Consider the following 23,970-nt stretch of genomic DNA (forward strand, 5'->3'; position numbering starts at 1 on the left):
CTAATGACGATGGATCACTCAAATTGCGTCCCGATTCAATACATCGTCCTCCAGCCGACTTGACTCCATGGGTCTATTGCTGCCTCGGGCACCTTATGGCCGTTCTGCTGTGAGTCTAGATTATCGAATGGGACAAAAAACTGATAGTGAATTGTAACGTTCAGGGCCTCCTAATGACGATGGATCACTCAAATTGCGTCCCGATTCAATACATCGTCCTCCAGCAGACTTGTCTCCATGGGTCTATTGCTGCCTCGGGCACCTTATGGCCGTTCTGCTGTGAGTCTAGATTATCGAATGGTACGAAAAACTGATAGTGAATTGTAACGTTCAGGGCCACCTAATGACGATGGCTCACTCAAATTGCGTCCTGATTGAATACATCGTCCTCCAGCAGACTTGACTTCATGGGTCTATTGCTATCTCGGGCACCTTACGGCCGTTCTGCTGTGAGTCAAAGATTTTCGAATCGGACGAAATACTGATAGTGAATTGTAACTTTCAGGGCCACCTAATGACAATGGATCACTCAAATTGCGTCCCGATTCAATACATCGTCCTCCAGCAGACTTGTCTCCATGGGTCGATTGCTGCCTCGGGCACCTTATGGCCGTTCTGCTGTGAGTCTAAGATTTTCGAATCGGACGAAAAACTGATAGTGATTTGTAACATTCAGGGCCACGTAATGACGATGGACCACACAATTTGCGTCCCCATTCAGTACATCGTCCACTAGCCGACTTGACTCCATGGGACTATTGCTGCCTCGGGCACCTTATGGCCGTTCTGCTGTTGTCAAAGATTTTCGAATCGGACGAAAAACTGATAGTGAATTGTAACGTTCAGGGCCACCTAATGACGATGGATCACTCAAATTGCGTCCCGATTCAATACATCGTCCTCCAGCCGACTTGACTCAATGGGTCTATTGCTGCCTCGGGCACCATATGGCCGTTCTGCTGTGAGTCTAGTTTATCGAATGGGAAAAAAAACTGATAGTGAATTGTAACGTTCAGGGCGTCCTAATGACGATGGATCACTCAAATTGCGTCCCGATTCAATACATCGTCCTCCAGCCGAGTTGACTCCATGGGTCTATTGCTCCTTCGGGCACCTTATGGCCGTTCTGCTGTGAATCTAGATTATCGAATGGGACGAAAAAATGATAGTGAATTGTAACGTTCAGGGCCTCCTAATGACGATGGAACACTAAAATTGCGTCCCGATTCAATACATCGTCCTCCAGCAGACTTGTCTCCATGGGTCTATTGCTGCCTCGGGCACCTTATGGCAGGCCTGCTGTGACTCAAAGATTTTCGAATCGGACGAAAAACTGATAGTGAATTGTAACGTTCAGGGCCTCCTAATGACGATGGAACACTCAAATTGCGTCCCGATTCAATACATCGTCCTCCAGCAGACTTGTCTCCATGCGTCTATTGCTGCCTCGGGCACCTTATGGCCGTTCTGCTGTGAGTCTAGATTATCGAATGGGACGAAAAACTGATAGTGAATTGTAACGTTCAGGGCCACCTAATGACGATGGATCACTAAAATTGCGTCCTGATTCAATACATCGTCCTCCAGCAGACTTGACTTCATGGGTCTATTGCTGCCTCGGGCACCTTATGGCCGTTCTGCTGTGAGTCTAGATTACCGAATGGGACAAAAAACTGATAGTGAATTGTAACGTTCAGGGCCTCCTAATGACGATGGATCACTCAAATTGCGTCCCGATTCAATACATCGTCCTCCAGCCGACTTGACTCATTGGGTCTATTGCTGCCTCGGGCACCTTATGGCCGTTCTGCTGTGAGTCTAGATTATCGAATGGGAAAAAAAACTGATAGTGAATTGTAACGTTCAGGGCGTCCTAATGACGATGGATCACTCAAATTGCGTCCCGATTCAATACATCGTCCTCCAGCCGAGTTGACTCCATGGGTCTATTGCTCCTTCGGGCACCTTATGGCCGTTCCGCTGTGAATCTAGATTATCGAATGGGACGAAAAAATGATAGTGAATTGTAACGTTCAGGGCCTCCTAATGACGATGGAACACTAAAATTGCGTCCCGATTCAATACATCGTCCTCCAGCAGACTTGTCTCCATGGGTCTATTGCTGCCTCGGGCACCTTATGGCAGGCCTGCTGTGACTCAAAGATTTTCGAATCGGACGAAAAACTGATAGTGAATTGTAACGTTCAGGGCCTCCTAATGACGATGGAACACTCAAATTGCGTCCCGATTCAATACATCGTCCTCCAGCAGACTTGTCTCCATGGGTCTATTGCTGTCTCGGGCACCTTATGGCAGGCCTGCTGTGACTCAAAGATTTTCGAATCGGACGAAAAACTGATAGTGAATTGTAACTTTCAGGGCCACCTAATGACGATGGACCACACAATTTGCGTCCCGATTCAGTACATCGTCCACTAGCCGACTTGACCCCATGGGACTATTGCTGCCTCGGGCACCTTATGGCCGTTCTGCTGTGAGTCAAAGATTTTCGAATCGGACGAAATACTGATAGTGAATTGTAACGTTCAGGGCCTCCTAATGACGATGGAACACTAAAATTGCGTCCCGATTCAATACATCGTCCTCCAGCAGACGACTTCATGGGTCTATTGCTGCCTCGGGCACCTTATGGCCGTTCTGCTGTTGTCAAAGATTTTCGAATCGGACGAAAAACTGATAGTGAATTGTAACGTGCAGGGCCACCTAATGACGATGGATCACTCAAATTGCGTCCCGATTCAATACATCGTCCTCCAGCCGACTTGACTCAATGGGTCTATTGCTGCCTCGGGCACCTTATGGCCGTTCTGCTGTGAGTCTAGATTATCGAATGGGAAAAAAAACTGATAGTGAATTGTAACGTTCAGGGCGTCCTAATGACGATGGATCACTCAAATTGCGTCCCGATTCAATACATCGTCCTCCAGCCGAGTTGACTCCATGGGTCTATTGCTCCTTCGGGCACCTTATGGCCGTTCTGCTGTGAATCTAGATTATCGAATGGGACGAAAAAATGATAGTGAATTGTAACGTTCAGGGCCTCCTAATGACGATGGAACACTAAAATTGCGTCCCGATTCAATACATCGTCCTCCAGCAGACTTGTCTCCATGGGTCTATTGCTGCCTCGGGCACCTTATGGCAGGCCTGCTGTGACTGAAAGATTTTCGAATCGGACGAAAATCTGATAGTGAATTGTAACGTTCAGGGCCTCCTAATGACGATGGAACACTCAAATTGCGTCCCGATTCAATACATCGTCCTCCAGCAGACTTGTCTCCATGCGTCTATTGCTGCCTCGGGCACCTTATGGCCGTTCTGCTGTGAGTCTAGATTATCGAATGGGACGAAAAACTGATAGTGAATTGTAACGTTCAGGGCCACCTAATGACGATGGATCACTAAAATTGCGTCCTGATTCAATACATCGTCCTCCAGCAGACTTGACTTCATGGGTCTATTGCTGCCTCGGGCACCTTATGGCCGTTCTGCTGTGAGTCAAAGATTTTCGAATCGGACGAAAAACTGATAGTGATTTGTAACATTCAGGGCCACCTAATGACGATGGACCACACAAATTGCGTCCCGATTCAGTACATCGTCCACTAGCCGACTTGACTCCATGGGACTATTGCTGCCTCGGGCACCTTATGGCCGTTCTGCTGTGAGTCAAAGATTTTCGAATCGGACGAAATACTGATAGTGAATTGTAACGTTCAGGGCCTCCTAATGACGATGGAACACTAAAATTGCGTCCCGATTCAATACATCGTCCTCCAGCAGACTTGTCTCCATGGGTCTATTGCTGTCTCGGGCACCTTATGGCAGGCCTGCTGTGACTCAAAGATTTTCGAATCGGACGAAAAACTGATAGTGAATTGTAACGTTCAGGGCGTCCTAATGACGATGGATCACTCAAATTGCGTCCCGATTCAATACATCGTCCTCCAGCCGAGTTGACTCCATGGGTCTATTGCTCCTTCGGGCACCTTATGGCCGTTCTGCTGTGAATCTAGATGATCGAATGGGACGAAAAAATGATAGTGAATAGTAACGTTCAGGGCCTCCTAATGACGATGGAACACTAAAATTGCGTCCCGATTCAATACATCGTCCTCCAGCAGACTTGTCTCCATGGGTCTATTGCTGTCTCGGGCACCTTATGGCAGGCCTGCTGTGACTCAAAGATTTTCGAATCGGACGAAAAACTGATAGTGAATTGTAACGTTCAGGGCCTCCTAATGACGATGGAACACTCAAATTGCGTCCCGATTCAATACATCGTCCTCCAGCAGACTTGTCTCCATGCGTCTATTGCTGCCTCGGGCACCTTATGGCCGTTCTGCTGTGAGTCTAGATTATCGAATGGGACGAAAAACTGATAGTGAATTGTAACGTTCAGGGCCACCTAATGACGATGGATCACTAAAATTGCGTCCTGATTCAATACATCGTCCTCCAGCAGACTTGACTTCATGGGTCTATTGCTGCCTCGGGCACCTTATGGCCGTTCTGCTGTGAGTCAAAGATTTTCGAATCGGACGAAAAACAGATAGTGAATTGTAACGTTCAGGGCCTCCTAATGACGATGGAACACTAAAATTGCGTCCCGATTCAATACATCGTCCACCAGCCGACATGTCTCCATGGGTCTATTGCTGCCTCGGGCACCTTATGGCTGTTCTGCTGTGAGTCTAAGATTTTCGAATCGGACGAAAAACTGATAGTGAATTGTAACGTTCAGGGCCTCCTAATGACGATGGAACACTAAAATTGCGTCCCGATTCAATACATCGTCCTCCAGCAGACTTGACTTCATGGGTCTATTGCTGCCTCGGGCACCTTATGGCCGTTCTGCTGTGAGTCAAAGATTTTCGAATCGGACGAAAAACTGATAGTGAATTGTAACGTTCAGGGCCTCCTAATGACGATGGATCACTCAAATTGCGTCCCGATTCAATACATCGTCCTCCAGCAGACTTGTCTCCATGGGTCTATTGCTGCCTCGCGCACCTTATGGCCGTTCTGCTGTGAGTCTAGATTATCGAATGGGACGAAAAACTGATAGTGAATTGTAACGTTCAGGGCCACCTAATGACGATGGATCACTCAAATTGCGTCCCGATTCAATACATCGTCCTCCAGCCGACTTGACTCCATGGGTCTATTGCTGCCTCGGGCACCTTATGGCCGTTCTGCTGTGAATCTAGATTATCGAATGGGACGAAAAACTGATAGTGAATTGTAACGTTCAGGGCCACCTAATGACGATGGATCACTCAAATTGCGTCCCGATTCAATACATCGTCCCCAGCCGACTTGTCTCCATGGGTCTATTGCTGCCTCGGGCACCTTATGGCCGTTCTGCTGTGAAACTAGATTATCGAATGGGACGAAAAACTGATAGTGAATTGTGTAACGTTCAGAGACACCTAATGACGATGGATCACTCAAATTGCGTCCTGATTCAATACATCGTCCTCCAGCAGACTTGACTTCATGGGTCTATTGCTGCCTCGGGCACCTTATGGCCGTTCTGCTGTGAGTCAAAGATTTTCGAATCGGACGAAAAACTGATAGTGAATTGTAACTTTCAGGGCCACCTAATGATGATGGATCACTCAAATTGCGTCCCGATTCAATACATCGTCCTCCAGCAGACTTGTCTCCATGGGTCGATTGCTGCCTCGGGCACCTTATGGCCGTTCTGTTGTGAGTCAAAGATTTTCGAATCGGACGAAAAACTGATAGTGATTTGTAACATTCAGGGCCACCTAATGACGATGGACCACACAAATTGCGTCCCGATTCAGTACATCGTCCACTAGCCGACTTGACTCCATGGGACTATTGCTGCCTCGGGCACCTTATGGCCGTTCTGCTGTGAGTCTAGATTATCGAATGGGATGAAAAACTGATATTGAATTGTAACGTTGAGGGCGTCCTAATGACGATGGATCACTCAAATTGCATCCCGATTCAATACATCGTCCTCCAGCAGACTTGTCTCCATGGGTCTATTGCTGCCTCGGGCACCTTATGGCCGTTCTGCTGTGAGTCAAAGATTTTCGAATCGGACGAAAAACTGATAGTGAATTGTAACTTTCAGGGCCACCTAATGACGATGGATCACTCAAATTGCGTCCCGATTCAATACATCGTCCTCCAGCAGACTTGTCTCCATGGGTCGATTGCTGCCTCGGGCACGTTATGGCCGTTCTGCTGTGAGTCAAAGATTTTCGAATCGGACGAAAAACTAATAGTGATTTGTAACGTTCAGGGCCACATAATGACGATGGATCACTCAAATTGCGTCCCGATTCAATACATCGTCCTCCAGCCGAGTTGACTCCATGGGTCTATTGCAGCCTCGGGCACCTTATGGCCGTTCTGCTGTGATTCTAGATTATCGAATGGGACAAAAAACTGATAGTGAATTGTAACGTTCAGGGCCTCCTAATGACGATGGATCACTCAAATTGCGTCCCGATTCAATACATCGTCCTCCAGCAGACTTGTCTCCATGGGTCTATTGCAGCCTCGGGCACCTTATGGCCGTTCTGCTGTGAGTCTAGATTATCGAATGGGACGAAAAACTGATAGTGAATTGTAACTTTCAGGGCCACCTAATGATGATGGATCACTCAAATTGCGTCCCGATTCAATACATCGTCCTCCAGCAGACTTGTCTCCATGTTTCGATTGCTGCCTCGGGCACCTAATGGCCGTTCTGCTGTGAGTCAAAGATTGTCGAATCGGACGAAAAACTGATAGTGAGGTGTAACATTCAGGGCCACCTAATGACGATGGACCACGCAAATTGCGTCCCGAATCAATACATCGTCCTCCAGCCGAGTTGACTCCATGGGTCTATTGCTGCCTCGGGCACCTTATGGCCGTTCTGCTGTGAATCTAGATTATCGAATGGGGCGAAAAACTGATAGTGAATTGTAACTTTCAGGGCCACCTAATGACGATGGATCACTCAAATTGCGTCCCGATTCAATACATCGTCCTCCAGCAGACTTGTCTCCATGGGTCGATTGCTGCCTCGGGCACCTTATGGCCGTTCTGCTGTGAGTCAAAGATTTTCGAATCGGACGAAAAACTGATAGTGATTTGTAACATTCAGGGCCACCTAATGACGATGGACCACACAAATTGCGTCCCGATTCAGTACATCGTCCACTAGCCGCCTTGACTCCATGGGACTATTGCTGCCTCGAGCACCTTATGGCCGTTCTGCTGTGAGTCAAAGATTTTCGAATCGGACGAAAAACTGATAGTGAATTGTAACGTTCAGGGCCTCCTAATGACGATGGAACACTAAAATTGCGTCCCGATTCAATACATCGTCCTCCAGCAGACGACTTCATGGGTCTATTGCTGCCTCGGGCACCATATGGCCGTTCTGCTGTTGTCAAAGATTTTCGAATCGGACGAAAAACTGATAGTGAATTGTAACGTTCAGGGCCACCTAATGACGATGGATCACTCAAATTGCGTCCCGATTCAATACATCGTCCCCAGCCGACTTGTCTCCATGGGTCTATTGCTGCCTCGGGCACCTTATGGCCGTTCTGCTGTGAAACTAGATTATCGAATGGGACGAAAAACTGATAGTGAATTGTGTAACGTTCAGGGCCACCTAATGACGATGGATCACTCAAATTGCGTCCTGATTCAATACATCGTCCTCCAGCAGACTTGACTTCATGGGTCTATTGCTGCCTCGGGCACCTTATGGCCGTTCTGCTGTGAGTCAAAGATTTTCGAATCGGACGAAAAACTGATAGTGAATTGTAACTTTCAGGGCCACCTAATGATGATGGATCACTCAAATTGCGTCCCGATTCAATACATCGTCCTCCAGCAGACTTGTCTCCATGGGTCGATTGCTGCCTCGGGCACCTTATGGCCGTTCTGTTGTGAGTCAAAGATTTTCGAATCGGACGAAAAACTGATAGTGAATTGTAACGTTCAGAGCCACCTAATGACGATGGATCACTCAAATTGCGTCCCGATTCAATACATCGTCCTCCAGCCGACTTGACTCCATGGGTCTATTGCTGCCTCGGGCACCTTATGGCCGTTCTGCTGTGAATCTAGATTATCGAATGGGACGAAAAACTGATAGTGAATTGTAACGTTCAGGGCCACCTAATGACGATGGATCACTCAAATTGCGTCCCGATTCAATACATCGTCCCCAGCCGACTTGTCTCCATGGGTCTATTGCTGCCTCGGGCACCTTATGGCCGTTCTGCTGTGAAACTAGATTATCGAATGGGACGAAAAACTGATAGTGAATTGTGTAACGTTCAGGGCCACCTAATGACGATGGATCACTCAAATTTCGTCCTGATTCAATACATCGTCCTCCAGCAGACTTGACTTCATGGGTCTATTGCGGCCTCGGGCACCTTATGGCCGCTCTGCTGTGAGTCAAAGATTTTCGAATCGGACGAAAAACTGATAGTGAATTGTAACTTTCAGGGCCACCTAATGATGATGGATCACTCAAATTGCGTCCCGATTCAATACATCGTCCTCCAGCAGACTTGTCTCCATGGGTCGATTGCTGCCTCGGGCACCTTATGGCCGTTCTGTTGTGAGTCAAAGATTTTCGAATCGGACGAAAAACTGATAGTGATTTGTAACATTCAGGGCCACCTAATGACGATGGACCACACAAATTGCGTCCCGATTCAGTACATCGTCCACTAGCCGACTTGACTCCATGGGACTATTGCTGCCTCGGGCACCTTATGGCCGTTCTGCTGTGAGTCTAGATTATCGAATGGGATGAAAAACTGATATTGAATTGTAACGTTCAGGGCGTCCTAATGACGATGGATCACTCAAATTGCATCCCGATTCAATACATCGTCCTCCAGCAGACTTGTCTCCATGGGTCTACTGCTGCCTCGGGCACCTTATGGCCGTTCTGCTGTGAGTCTAGATTATCGAATGGGACGAAAAACTGATAGTGAATTGTAACGTTCAGGGCCACCTAATGACGATGAATCACTCAAATTGCGTCCCGATTCAATACATCGTCCTCCAGCAGACTTGACTTCATGGGTCTATTGCTGCCTCGGGCACCTTATGGCCGTTCTGCTGTGAGTCAAAGATTTTCGAATCGGACGAAAAACTGATAGTGAATTGTAACTTTCAGGGCCACCTAATGACGATGGATCACTCAAATTGCGTCCCGATTCAATACATCGTCCTCCAGCAGACTTGTCTCCATGGGTCTATTGCAGCCTCGGGCACCTTATGGCCGTTCTGCTGTGATTCTAGATTATCGAATGGGACAAAAAACTGATAGTGAATTGTAACGTTCAGGGCCTCCTAATGACGATGGATCACTCAAATTGCGTCCCGATTCAATACATCGTCCTCCAGCCGAGTTGACTCCATGGGTCTATTGCTGCCTCGGGCACCTTATGGCCGTTCTGCTGTGAATCTAGATTATCGAATGGGGCGAAAAACTGATAGTGAATTGTAACTTTCAGGGCCACCTAATGACGATGGATCACTCAAATTGCGTCCCGATTCAATACATCGTCCTCCAGCAGACTTGTCTCCATGGGTCGATTGCTGCCTCGGGCACCTTATGGCCGTTCTGCTGTGAGTCAAAGATTTTCGAATCGGACGAAAAACTGATAGTGATTTGTAACATTCAGGGCCACCTAATGACGATGGACCACACAAATTGCGTCCCGATTCAGTACATCGTCCACTAGCCGACTTGACTCCATGGGACTATTGCTGCCTCAGGCACCTTATGGCCGTTCTGCTGTGAGTCTAGATTATCGAATGGGACGAAAAACTGATAGTGAATTGTAACGTTCAGGGCCACCTAATGACGGTGGATCACTCAAATTGCGTCCCGATTCAATACATCGTCCTCCAGCAGACTTGTCTCCATGGGTCGATTGCTGCCTCGGGCACCTTATGGCCGTTCTGCTGTGAGTCTAAGATTTTCGAATCGGACGAAAAACTGATAGTGATTTGTAACATTCAGGGCCACCTAATGACGATGGACCACACAAATTGCGTCCCGATTCAGTACATCGTCCACTAGCCGACTTGACTCCATGGGAATATTGCTGCCTCGGGCACCTTATGGCCGTTCTGCTGTGAGTCAAAGATTTTCGAATCGGACGAAATACTGATAGTGAATTGTAACGTTCAGGGCCTCCTAATGACGATGGAACACTAAAATTGCGTCCCGATTCAATACATCGTCCTCCAGCAGACGACTTAATGGGTCTATTGCTGCCTCGGGCACCTTATGGCCGTTCTGCTGTTGTCAAAGATTTTCGAATCGGACGAAAAACTGATAGTGAATTGTAACGTTCAGGGCCACCTAATGACGATGGATCACTCAAATTGCGTCCCGATTCAATACATCGTCCTCCAGCCGACTTGACTCAATGGGTCTATTGCTGCCTCGGGCACCTAATGGCCGTTCTGCTGTGAGTCTAGATTATCGAATGGGAAAAAAACTGATAGTGAATTGTAACGTTCAGGGCGTCCTAATGACGATGGATCACTCAAATTGCGTCCCGATTCAATACATCGTCCTCCAGCCGAGTTGACTCCATGGGTCTATTGCTCCTTCGGGCACCTTATGGCCGTTCTGCTGTGAATCTAGATTATCGAATGGGACGAAAAAATGATAGTGAATTGTAACGTTCAGGGCCTCCTAATGACGATGGAACACTAAAATTGCGTCCCGATTCAATACATCGTCCTCCAGCAGATTTGTCTCCATTGGTCTATTGCTGCCTCGGGCACCTTATGGCAGGCCTGCTGTGACTCAAAGATTTTCGAATCGGACGAAAAACTGATAGTGAATTGTAACGTTCAGGGCCTCCTAATGACGATGGAACACTCAAATTGCGTCCCGATTCAATACATCGTCCACTAGCCGACTTGACTCCATGGGACTATTGCTGCCTCGGGCACCTTATGGCCGTTCTGCTGTGAGTCTAGATTATCGAATGGGATGAAAAACTGATATTGAATTGTAACGTTCAGGGCGTCCTAATGACGATGGATCACTCAAATTGCATCCCGATTCAATACATCGTCCTCCAGCAGACTTGTCTCCATGGGTCTACTGCTGCCTCGGGCACCTTATGGCCGTTCTGCTGTGAGTCTAGATTATCGAATGGGACGAAAAACTGATAGTGAATTGTAACGTTCAGGGCCACCTAATGACGATGAATCACTCAAATTGCGTCCCGATTCAATACATCGTCCTCCAGCCGACTTGACTCAATGGGTCTATTGCTGCCTCGGGCACCTAATGGCCGTTCTGCTGTGAGTCTAGATTATCGAATGGGAAAAAAAACTGATAGTGAATTGTAACGTTCAGGGCGTCCTAATGCGATGGATCACTCAAATTGCGTCCCGATTCAATACATCGTCCTCCAGCCGAGTTGACTCCATGGGTCTATTGCTCCTTCGGGCACCTTATGGCCGTTCTGCTGTGAATCTAGATTATCGAATGGGACGAAAAAATGATAGTGAATTGTAACGTTCAGGGCCTCCTAATGACGATGGAACACTAAAATTGCGTCCCGATTCAATACATCGTCCTCCAGCAGACTTGTCTCCATGGGTCTATTGCTGCCTCGGGCACCTTATGGCAGGCCTGCTGTGACTCAAAGATTTTCGAATCGGACGAAAAACTGATAGTGAATTGTAACGTTCAGGGCCTCCTAATGACGATGGAACACTCAAATTGCGTCCCGATTCAATACATCGTCCACTAGCCGACTTGACTCCATGGGACTATTGCTGCCTCGGGCACCTTATGGCCGTTCTGCTGTGAGTCTAGATTATCGAATGGGATGAAAAACTGATATTGAATTGTAACGTTCAGGGCGTCCTAATGACGATGGATCACTCAAATTGCATCCCGATTCAATACATCGTCCTCCAGCCGACTTGTCTCCATGGGTCTACTGCTGCCTCGGGCACCTTATGGCCGTTCTGCTGTGAGTCTAGTTTATCGAATGGGACGAAAAACTGATAGTGAATTGTAACTTTCAGGGCCACCTAATGATGATGGATCACTCAAATTGCGTCCCGATTCAATACATCGTCCTCCAGCAGACTTGTCTCCATGATTCGATTGCTGCCTCGGGCACCTAATGGCCGTTCTGCTGTGAGTCAAAGATTTTCGAATCGGACGAAAAACTGATAGTGAATTGTAACTTTCAGGGCCACCTAATGACGGTGGGTCACTCAAATTGCGTCCCGATTCAATACATCGTCCTCCAGCAGACTTGTCTCCATGGGTCGATTGCTGCCTCAGGCACCTTATGGCCGTTCTGCTGTGAGTCTAAGATTTTCGAATCGGACGAAAAACTGATAGTGATTTGTAACATTCAGGGCCACCTAATGACGATGGACCACACAAATTGCGTCCCGATTCAGTACATCGTCCACTAGCCGACTTGACTCCATGGGAATATTGCTGCCTCGGGCACCTTATGGCCGTTCTGCTGTGAGTCAAAGATTTTCGAATCGGACGAAATACTGATAGTGAATTGTAACGTTCAGGGCCTCCTAATGACGATGGAACACTAAAATTGCGTCCCGATTCAATACATCGTCCTCCAGCAGACGACTTCATGGGTCTATTGCTGCCTCGGGCACCTTATGGCCGTTCTGCTGTTGTCAAAGATTTTTCGAATCGGACGAAAAACTGATAGTGAATTGTAACGTTCAGGGCCACCTAATGACGATGGATCACTCAAATTGCGTCCCGATTCAATACATCGTCCTCCAGCCGACTTGACTCAATGGGTCTATTGCTGCCTCGGGCACCTAATGGCCGTTCTGCTGTGAGTCTAGATTATCGAATGGGAAAAAAACTGATAGTGAATTGTAACGTTCAGGGCGTCCTAATGACGATGGATCACTCAAATTGCGTCCCGATTCAATACATCGTCCTCCAGCCGAGTTGACTCCATGGGTCTATTGCTCCTTCGGGCACCTTATGGCCGTTCTGCTGTGAATCTAGATTATCGAATGGGACGAAAAAATGATAGTGAAATGTAACGTTCAGGGCCTCCTAATGACGATGGAACACTAAAATTGCGTCCCGATTCAATACATCGTCCTCCAGCAGACTTGTCTCCATTGGTCTATTGCTGCCTCGGGCACCTTATGGCAGGCCTGCTGTGACTCAAAGATTTTCGAATCGGACGAAAAACTGATAGTGAATTGTAACGTTCAGGGCCTCCTAATGACGATGGAACACTCAAATTGCGTCCCGATTCAATACATCGTCCACTAGCCGACTTGACTCCATGGGACTATTGCTGCCTCGGGCACCTTATGGCCGTTCTGCTGTGAGTCTAGATTATCGAATGGGATGAAAAACTGATATTGAATTGTAACGTTCAGGGCGTCCTAATGACGATGGATCACTCAAATTGCATCCCGATTCAATACATCGTCCTCCAGCAGACTTGTCTCCATGGGTCTACTGCTGCCTCGGGAACCATATGGCCGTTCTGCTGTGAGTCTAGATTATCGAATGGGACGAAAAACTGATAGTGAATTGTAACTTTCAGGGCCACCTAATGACGATGGATCACTCAAATTGCGTCCCGATTCAATACATCGTCCTCCAGCAGACTTGTCTCCATGGGTCTATTGCAGCCTCGGGCACCTTATGGCCGTTCTGCTGTGATTCTAGATTATCGAATGGGACAAAAAACTGATAGTGAATTGTAACGTTCAGGGCCTCCTAATGACGATGGATCACTCAAATTGCGTCCCGATTCAATACATCGTCCTCCAGCCGAGTTGACTCCATGGGTCTATTGCTGCCTCGGGCACCTTATGGCCGTTCTGCTGTGAATCTAGATTATCGAATGGGGCGAAAAACTGATAGTGAATTGTAACTTTCAGGGCCACCTAATGACGATGGATCACTCAAATTGCGTCCCGATTCAATACATTGTCCTCCAGCAGACTTGTCTCCATGGGTCGATTGCTGCCTCGGGCACCTTATGGCCGTTCTGCTGTGAGTCAAAGATTTTCGAATCGGACGAAAAACTGATAGTGATTTGTAACATTCAGGGCCACCTAATGACGATGGACCACACAAATTGCGTCCCGATTCAGTACATCGTCCACTAGCCGACTTGACTCCATGGGAGTATTGCTGCCTCAGGCACCTTATGGCCGTTCTGCTGTGAGTCTAGATTATCGAATGGGACGAAAAACTGATAGTGAATTGAAACGTTCAGGGCCACCTAATGACGGTGGATCACTCAAATTGCGTCCCGATTCAATACATCGTCCTCCAGCAGACTTGTCTCCATGGGTCGATTGCTGCCTCGGGCACCTTATGGCCGTTCTGCTGTGGGTCTAAGATTTTCGAATCGGACGAAAAACTGATAGTGATTTGTAACATTCAGGGCCACCTAATGACGATGGACCACACAAATTGCGTCCCGATTCAGTACATCGTCCACTAGCCGACTTGACTCCATGGGAATATTGCTGCCTCGGGCACCTTATGGCCGTTCTGCTGTGAGTCAAAGATTTTCGAATCGGACGAAATACTGATAGTGAATTGTAACGTTCAGGGCCTCCTAATGACGATGGAACACTAAAATTGCGTCCCGATTCAATACATCGTCCTCCAGCAGACGACTTCATGGGTCTATTGCTGCCTCGGGCACCTTATGGCCGTTCTGCTGTTGTCAAAGATTTTCGAATCGGACGAAAAACTGATAGTGAATTGTAACGTTCAGGGCCACCTAATGACGATGGATCACTCAAATTGCGTCCCGATTCAATACATCGTCCTCCAGCCGACTTGACTCAATGGGTCTATTGCTGCCTCGGGCACCTAATGGCCGTTCTGCTGTGAGTCTAGATTATCGAATGGGAAAAAAACTGATAGTGAATTGTAACGTTCAGGGCGTCCTAATGACGATGGATCACTCAAATTGCGTCCCGATTCAATACATCGTCCTCCAGCCGAGTTGACTCCATGGGTCTATTGCTCCTTCGGGCACCTTATGGCCGTTCTGCTGTGAATCTAGATTATCGAATGGGACGAAAAAATGATAGTGAATTGTAACGTTCAGGGCCTCCTAATGACGATGGAACACTAAAATTGCGTCCCGATTCAATACATCGTCCTCCAGCAGACTTGTCTCCATTGGTCTATTGCTGCCTCGGGCACCTTATGGCAGGCCTGCTGTGACTCAAAGATTTTCGAATCGGACGAAAAACTGATAGTGAATTGTAACGTTCAGGGCCTCCTAATGACGATGGAACACTCAAATTGCGTCCCGATTCAATACATCGTCCACTAGCCGACTTGACTCCATGGGACTATTGCTGCCTCGGGCACCTTATGGCCGTTCTGCTGTGAGTCTAGATTATCGAATGGGATGAAAAACTGATATTGAATTGTAACGTTCAGGGCGTCCTAATGACGATGGATCACTCAAATTGCATCCCGATTCAATACATCGTCCTCCAGCAGACTTGTCTCCATGGGTCTACTGCTGCCTCGGGCACCTTATGGCCGTTCTGCTGTGAGTCTAGATTATCGAATGGGACGAAAAACTGATAGTGAATTGTAACGTTCAGGGCCACCTAATGACGATGAATCACTCAAATTGCGTCCCGATTCAATACATCGTCCTCCAGCCGACTTGACTCAATGGGTCTATTGCTGCCTCGGGCACCTAATGGCCGTTCTGCTGTGAGTCTAGATTATCGAATGGGAAAAAAAACTGATAGTGAATTGTAACGTTCAGGGCGTCCTAATGACGATGGATCACTCAAATTGCGTCCCGATTCAATACATCGTCCTCCAGCCGAGTTGACTCCATGGGTCTATTGCTCCTTCGGGCACCTTATGGCCGTTCTGCTGTGAATCTAGATTATCGAATGGGACGAAAAAATGATAGTGAATTGTAACGTTCAGGGCCTCCTAATGACGATGGAACACTAAAATTGCGTCCCGATTCAATACATCGTCCTCCAGCAGACTTGTCTCCATGGGTCTATTGCTGCCTCGGGCACCTTATGGCAGGCCTGCTGTGACTCAAAGATTTTCGAATCGGACGAAAAACTGATAGTGAATTGTAACGTTCAGGGCCTCCTAATGACGATGGAACACTCAAATTGCGTCCCGATTCAATACATCGTCCACTAGCCGACTTGACTCCATGGGACTATTGCTGCCTCGGGCACCTTATGGCCGTTCTGCTGTGAGTCTAGATTATCGAATGGGATGAAAAACTGATATTGAATTGTAACGTTCAGGGCGTCCTAATGACGATGGATCACTCAAATTGCATCCCGATTCAATACATCGTCCTCCAGCAGACTTGTCTCCATGGGTCTACTGCTGCCTCGGGCACCTTATGGCCGTTCTGCTGTGAGTCTAGTTTATCGAATGGGACGAAAAACTGATAGTGAATTGTAACTTTCAGGGCCACCTAATGATGATGGATCACTCAAATTGCGTCCCGATTCAATACATCGTCCTCCAGCAGACTTGTCTCCATGTTTCGATTGCTGCCTCGGGCACCTAATGGCCGTTCTGCTGTGAGTCAAAGATTTTCGAATCGGACGAAAAACTGATAGTGAATTGTAACTTTCAGGGCCACCTAATGACGGTGGGTCACTCAAATTGCGTCCCGATTCAATACATCGTCCTCCAGCAGACTTGTCTCCATGGGTCGATTGCTGCCTCGGGCACCTTATGGCCGTTCTGCTGTGAGTCTAAGATTTTCGAATCGGACGAAAAACTGATAGTGATTTGTAACATTCAGGGCCACCTAATGACGATGGACCACACAAATTGCGTCCCGATTCAGTACATCGTCCACTAGCCGACTTGACTCCATGGGAATATTGCTGCCTCGGGCACCTTATGGCCGTTCTGCTGTGAGTCAAAGATTTTCGAATCGGACGAAATACTGATAGTGAATTGTAACGTTCAGGGCCTCCTAATGACGATGGAACACTAAAATTGCGTCCCGATTCAATACATCGTCCTCCAGCAGACGACTTCATGGGTCTATTGCTGCCTCGGGCACCTTATGGCCGTTCTGCTGTTGTCAAAGATTTTTCGAATCGGACGAAAAACTGATAGTGAATTGTAACGTTCAGGGCCACCTAATGACGATGGATCACTCAAATTGCGTCCCGATTCAATACATCGTCCTCCAGCCGACTTGACTCAATGGGTCTATTGCTGCCTCGGGCACCTAATGGCCGTTCTGCTGTGAGTCTAGATTATCGAATGGGAAAAAAACTGATAGTGAATTGTAACGTTCAGGGCGTCCTAATGACGATGGATCACTCAAATTGCGTCCCGATTCAATACATCGTCCTCCAGCCGAGTTGACTCCATGGGTCTATTGCTCCTTCGGGCACCTTATGGCCGTTCTGCTGTGAATCTAGATTATCGAATGGGACGAAAAAATGATAGTGAATTGTAACGTTCAGGGCCTCCTAATGACGATGGAACACTAAAATTGCGTCCCGATTCAATACATCGTCCTCCAGCAGACTTGTCTCCATTGGTCTATTGCTGCCTCGGGCACCTTATGGCAGGCCTGCTGTGACTCAAAGATTTTCGAATCGGACGAAAAACTGATAGTGAATTGTAACGTTCAGGGCCTCCTAATGACGATGGAACACTCAAATTGCGTCCCGATTCAATACATCGTCCACTAGCCGACTTGACTCCATGGGACTATTGCTGCCTCGGGCACCTTATGGCCGTTCTGCTGTGAGTCTAGATTATCGAATGGGATGAAAAACTGATATTGAATTGTAACGTTCAGGGCGTCCTAATGACGATGGATCACTCAAATTGCATCCCGATTCAATACATCGTCCTCCAGCAGACTTGTCTCCATGGGTCTACTGCTGCCTCGGGAACCATATGGCCGTTCTGCTGTGAGTCTAGATTATCGAATGGGACGAAAAACTGATAGTGAATTGTAACGTTCAGGGCCACCTAATGACGATGAATCACTCAAATTGCGTCCCGATTCAATACATCGTCCTCCAGCCGACTTGACTCAATGGGTCTATTGCTGCCTCGGGCACCTAATGGCCGTTCTGCTGTGAGTCTAGATTATCGAATGGGAAAAAAAACTGATAGTGAATTGTAACGTTCAGGGCGTCCTAATGACGATGGATCACTCAAATTGCGTCCCGATTCAATACATCGTCCTCCAGCCGAGTTGACTCCATGGGTCTATTGCTCCTTCGGGCACCTTATGGCCGTTCTGCTGTGAATCTAGATTATCGAATGGGACGAAAAAATGATAGTGAATTGTAACGTTCAGGGCCTCCTAATGACGATGGAACACTAAAATTGCGTCCCGATTCAATACATCGTCCTCCAGCAGACTTGTCTCCATGGGTCTATTGCTGCCTCGGGCACCTTATGGCAGGCCTGCTGTGACTCAAAGATTTTCGAATCGGACGAAAAACTGATAGTGAATTGTAACGTTCAGGGCCTCCTAATGACGATGGAACACTCAAATTGCGTCCCGATTCAATACATCGTCCACTAGCCGACTTGACTCCATGGGACTATTGCTGCCTCGGGCACCTTATGGCCGTTCTGCTGTGAGTCTAGATTATCGAATGGGATGAGAAACTGATATTGAATTGTAACGTTCAGGGCGTCCTAATGACGATGGATCACTCAAATTGCATCCCGATTCAATACATCGTCCTCCAGCAGACTTGTCTCCATGGGTCTACTGCTGCCTCGGGCACCTTATGGCCGTTCTGCTGTGAGTCTAGATTATCGAATGGGACGAAAAACTGATAGTGAATTGTAACGTTCAGGGCCACCTAATGACGATGAATCACTCAAATTGCGTCCCGATTCAATACATCGTCCTCCAGCAGACTTGACTTCATGGGTCTATTGCTGCCTCGGGCACCTTATGGCCGTTCTGCTGTGAGTCAAAGATTTTCGAATCGGACGAAAAACTGATAGTGATTTGTAACGTTCAGGGCCACCTAATGACGATGGATCACTCAAATTGCGTCCCGATTCAATACATCGTCCTCCAGCCGACTTGACTCCATGGGTCTATTGCAGCCTCGGGCACCTTATGGCCGTTCTGCTGTGAGTCTAGATTATCGAATGGGACAAAAAACTGATAGTGAATTGTAACGTTCAGGGCCTCCTAATGACGATGGATCACTCAAATTGCGTCCCGATTCAATACATCGTCCTCCAGCAGACTTGTCTCCATGGGTCTATTGCTGCCTCGGGCACCTTATGGCCGTTCTGCTGTGAGTGTAGGTTATCGAATGGGACGAAAAACTGATAGTGAATTGTAACTTTCAGGGCCACCTAATGATGATGGATCACTCAAATTGCGTCCCGATTCAATACATCGTCCTCCAGCAGACTTGTCTCCATGGGTCGATTGCTGCCTCGGGCACCTAATGGCCGTTCTGCTGTAAGTCAAAGATTTTTGAATCGGACGAAAAACTGATAGTGAGGTGTAACATTCAGGGCCACCTAATGACGATGGAGCACGCAAATTGCGTCCCGATTCAATACATCGTCCTCCAGCCGAGTTGACTCCATGGGTCTATTGCTGCCTCGGGCACCTTATGGCCGTTCTGCTGTGAATCTAGATTATCGAATGGGACGAAAAACTGATAGTGAATTGTAACTTTCAGGGCCACCTAATGACGATGGATCACTCAAATTGCGTCCCGATTCAATACATCGTTCTCCAGCAGACTTGTCTCCATGGGTCGATTGCTGCCTCGGGCACCTTATGGCCGTTCTGCTGTGAGTCAAAGATTTTCGAATCGGACGAAAAACTGATAGTGATTTGTAACATTCAGGGCCACCTAATGACGATGGACCACACAAATTGCGTCCCGATTCAGTACATCGTCCACTAGCCGACTTGACTCCATGGGACTATTGCTGCCTCGGGCACCTTATGGCCGTTCTGCTGTGAGTCAAAGATTTTCGAATCGGACGAAATACTGATAGTGAATTGTAACGTTCAGGGCCTCCTAATGACGTTGGAACACTAAAATTGCGTCCCGATTCAATACATCGTCCTCCAGCAGACGACTTCATGGGTCTATTGCTGCCTCGGGCACCTTATGGCCGTTCTGCTGTTGTCAAAGATTTTCGAATCGGACGAAAAACTGATAGTGAATTTTAACGTTCAGGGCCACCTAATGACGATGGATCACTCAAATTGCGTCCCGATTCAATACATCGTCCTCCAGCCGACTTGACTCAATGGGTCTATTGCTGCCTCGGGCACCTTATGGCCGTTCTGCTGTGAGTCTAGATTATCGAATGGGAAAAAAAACTGATAGTGAATTGTAACGTTCAGGGCGTCCTAATGACGATGGATCACTCAAATTGCGTCCCGATTCAATACATCGTCCTCCAGCCGAGTTGACTCCATGGGTCTATTGCTCCTTCGGGCACCTTATGGCCGTTCTGCTGTGAATCTAGATTATCGAATGGGACGAAAAAATGATAGTGAATTGTAACGTTCAGGGCCTCCTAATGACGATGGAACACTAAAATTGCGTCCCGATTCAATACATCGTCCTCCAGCAGACTTGTCTCCATGGGTCTATTGCTGCCTCGGGCACCTTATGGCAGGCCTGCTGTGACTCGAAGATTTTCGAATCGGACGAAAAACTGATAGTGAATTGCAACGTTCAGGGCCTCCTAATGACGATGGAACACTCAAATTGCGTCCCGATTCAATACATCGTCCTCCAGCAGACTTGTCTCCATGCGTCTATTGCTGCCTCGGGCACCTTATGGCCGTTCTGCCGTGAGTCAAAGATTTTCGAATCGGACGAAAAACTGATAGTGAATTGTGACGTTCAGGGCCACCTAATGACGATGGATCACTCAAAATGCGTCCCGATTCAATACATCGTCCTCCAGCCGACTTGACTAAATGGGTCTATTGCTGCCTCGGGCACCTTATGGCCGTTCTGCTGTGAGTCTAGATTATCGAATGGGACAAAAAACTGATAGTGAATTGTAACGTTCAGGGCCTCCTAATGACGATGGATCACTCAAATTGCGTCCCGATTCAATACATCGTCCTCCAGCAGACTTGTCTCCATGGGTCTATTGCTGCCTCGGGCACCTTATGGCCGTTCTGCTGTGAGTCTAGATTATCGAATGGTACGAAAAACTGATAGTGAATTGTAACGTTCAGGGCCACCTAATGACGATGGATCACTCAAATTCCGTCCTGATTGAATACATCGTCCTCCAGCAGACTTGACTTCATGGGTCTATTGCTGCCACGGGCACCTTACGGCCGTTCTGCTGTGAGTCAAAGATTTTCGAATCGGACGAAATACTGATAGTGAATTGTAACTTTCAGGGCCACCTAATGACAATGGATCACTCAAATTGCGTCCCGATTCAATACATCGTCCTCCAGCAGACTTGTCTCCATGGGTCGATTGCTGCCTCGGGCACCTTATGGCCGTTCTGCTGTGAGTCTAAGATTTTCGAATCGGACGAAAAACTGATAGTGAATTGTAACGTTCAGGGCCTCCTAATGACGATGGAACACTAAAATTGTGTCCCGATTCAATACATCGTCCTCCAGCAGACGACTTCATGGGTCTATTGCTGCCTCGGGCACCTTATGGCCGTTCTGCTGTTGTCAAAGATTTTCGAATCGGACGAAAAACTGATAGTGAATTGTAACGTTCAGGGCCTCCTAATGACGATGGATCACTCAAATTGCGTCCCGATTCAATACATCGTCCTCCAGCCGAGTTGACTCCATGGGTCTATTGCTCCTTCGGGCACCTTATGGCCGTTCTGCTGTGAATCTAGATTATCGAATGGGACGAAAAAATGATACTGAATTGTAACGTTCAGGGCCTCCTAATGACGATGGAACACTAAAATTGCGTCCCGATTCAATACATCGTCCTCCAGCAGACTTGTCTCCATGGGTCTATTGCTGCCTCGGGCACCTTATGGCAGGCCTGCTGTGACTCAAAGATTTTCGAATCGGACGAAAAACTGATAGTGAATTGTAACGTTCAGGGCCTCCTAATGACGATGGAACACTCAAATTGCGTCCCGATTCAATACATCGTCCTCCAGCAGACTTGACTTCATGGGTCTATTGCTGCCTCGGGCACCTTATGGCCGTTCTGCTGTGAGTCAAAGATTTTCGAATCGGACGAAAAACTGATAGTGAATTGTAACTTTCAGGGCCACCTAATGACGATGGATCACTCAAATTGCGTCCCGATTCAATACATCGTCCTCCAGCAGACTTGTCTCCATGGGTCGATTGCTGCCTCGGGCACCTTATGGCCGTTCTGCTGTGAGTCAAAGATTTTCGAATCGGACGAAAAACTGATAGTGATTTGTAACGTTCAGGGCCACCTAATGACGATGGATCACTCAAATTGCGTCCCGATTCAATACATCGTCCTCCAGCCGACTTGACTCCATGGGTCTATTGCAGCCTCGGGCACCTTATGGCCGTTCTGCTGTGAGTCTAGATTATCGAATGGGACAAAAAACTGATAGTGAATTGTAACGTTCAGGGCCTCCTAATGACGATGGATCACTCAAATTGCGTCCCGATTCAATACATCGTCCTCCAGCATACTTGTCTCCATGGGTCTATTGCTGCCTCGGGCACCTTATGGCCGTTCTGCTGTGAGTCTAGATTATCGAATGGGACGAAAAACTGATAGTGAATTGTAACTTTCAGGGCCACCTAATGATGATGGATCACTCAAATTGCGTCCCGATTCAATACATCGTCCTCCAGCAGACTTGTCTCCATGGGTCGATTGCAGCCTCGGGCACCTAATGGCCGTTCTGCTGTGAGTCAAAGATTTTCGAATCGGACGAAAAACTGATAGTGAGGTGTAACATTCAGGGCCACCTAATGACGATGGACCACGCAAATTGCGTCCCGATTCAATACATCGTCCTCCAGCCGAGTTGACTCCATGGGTCTATTGCTGCCTCGGGGACCTTATGGCCGTTCTGCTGTGAATCTAGATTATCGAATGGGACGAAAAACTGATAGTGAATTGTAACTTTCAGGGCCACCTAATGACGATGGATCACTCAAATTGCGTCCCGATTCAATACATCGTTCTCCAGCAGACTTGTCTCCATGGGTCGATTGCTGCCTCGGGCACCTAATGGCCGTTCTGCTGTGAGTCAAAGATTTTCGAATCGGACGAAAAACTGATAGTGAGGTGTAACATTCAGGGCCACCTAATGACGATGGACCACACAAATTGCGTCCCGATTCAGTACATCGTCCACTAGCCGACTTGACTCCATGGGACTATTGCTGCCTCGGGCACCTTATGGCCGTTCTGCTGTGAGTCAAAGATTTTCGAATCGGACGAAAACTGATAGTGAATTGTAACGTTCAGGGCCTCCTAATGACGATGGAACACTAAAATTGTGTCCCGATTCAATACATCGTCCTCCAGCAGACGACTTCATGGGTCTATTGCTGCCTCGGGCACCTTATGGCCGTTCTGCTGTTGTCAAAGATTTTCGAATCGGACGAAAAACTGATAGTGAATTGTAACGTTCAGGGCCACCTAATAACGATGGATCACTCAAATTGCGTCCCGATTCAATACATCGTCCTCCAGCCGACTTGACTCAATGGGTCTATTGCTGCCTCGGGCACCTTATGGCCGTTCTGCTGTGAGTCTAGATTATCGAATGGGAAAAAAAACTGATAGTGAATTGTAACGTTCAGGGCGTCCTAATGACGATGGATCACTCAAATTGCGACCCGATTCAATACATCGTCCTCCAGCCGAGTTGACTCCATGGGTCTATTGCTCCTTCGGGCACCTTATGGCCGTTCTGCTGTGAATCTAGATTATCGAATG

The sequence above is a fragment of the Schistocerca cancellata genome, chromosome 4 (genome assembly GCF_023864275.1).
Source record: "Schistocerca cancellata isolate TAMUIC-IGC-003103 chromosome 4, iqSchCanc2.1, whole genome shotgun sequence".
NCBI lineage: Eukaryota > Metazoa > Arthropoda > Insecta > Orthoptera > Acrididae > Schistocerca > Schistocerca cancellata.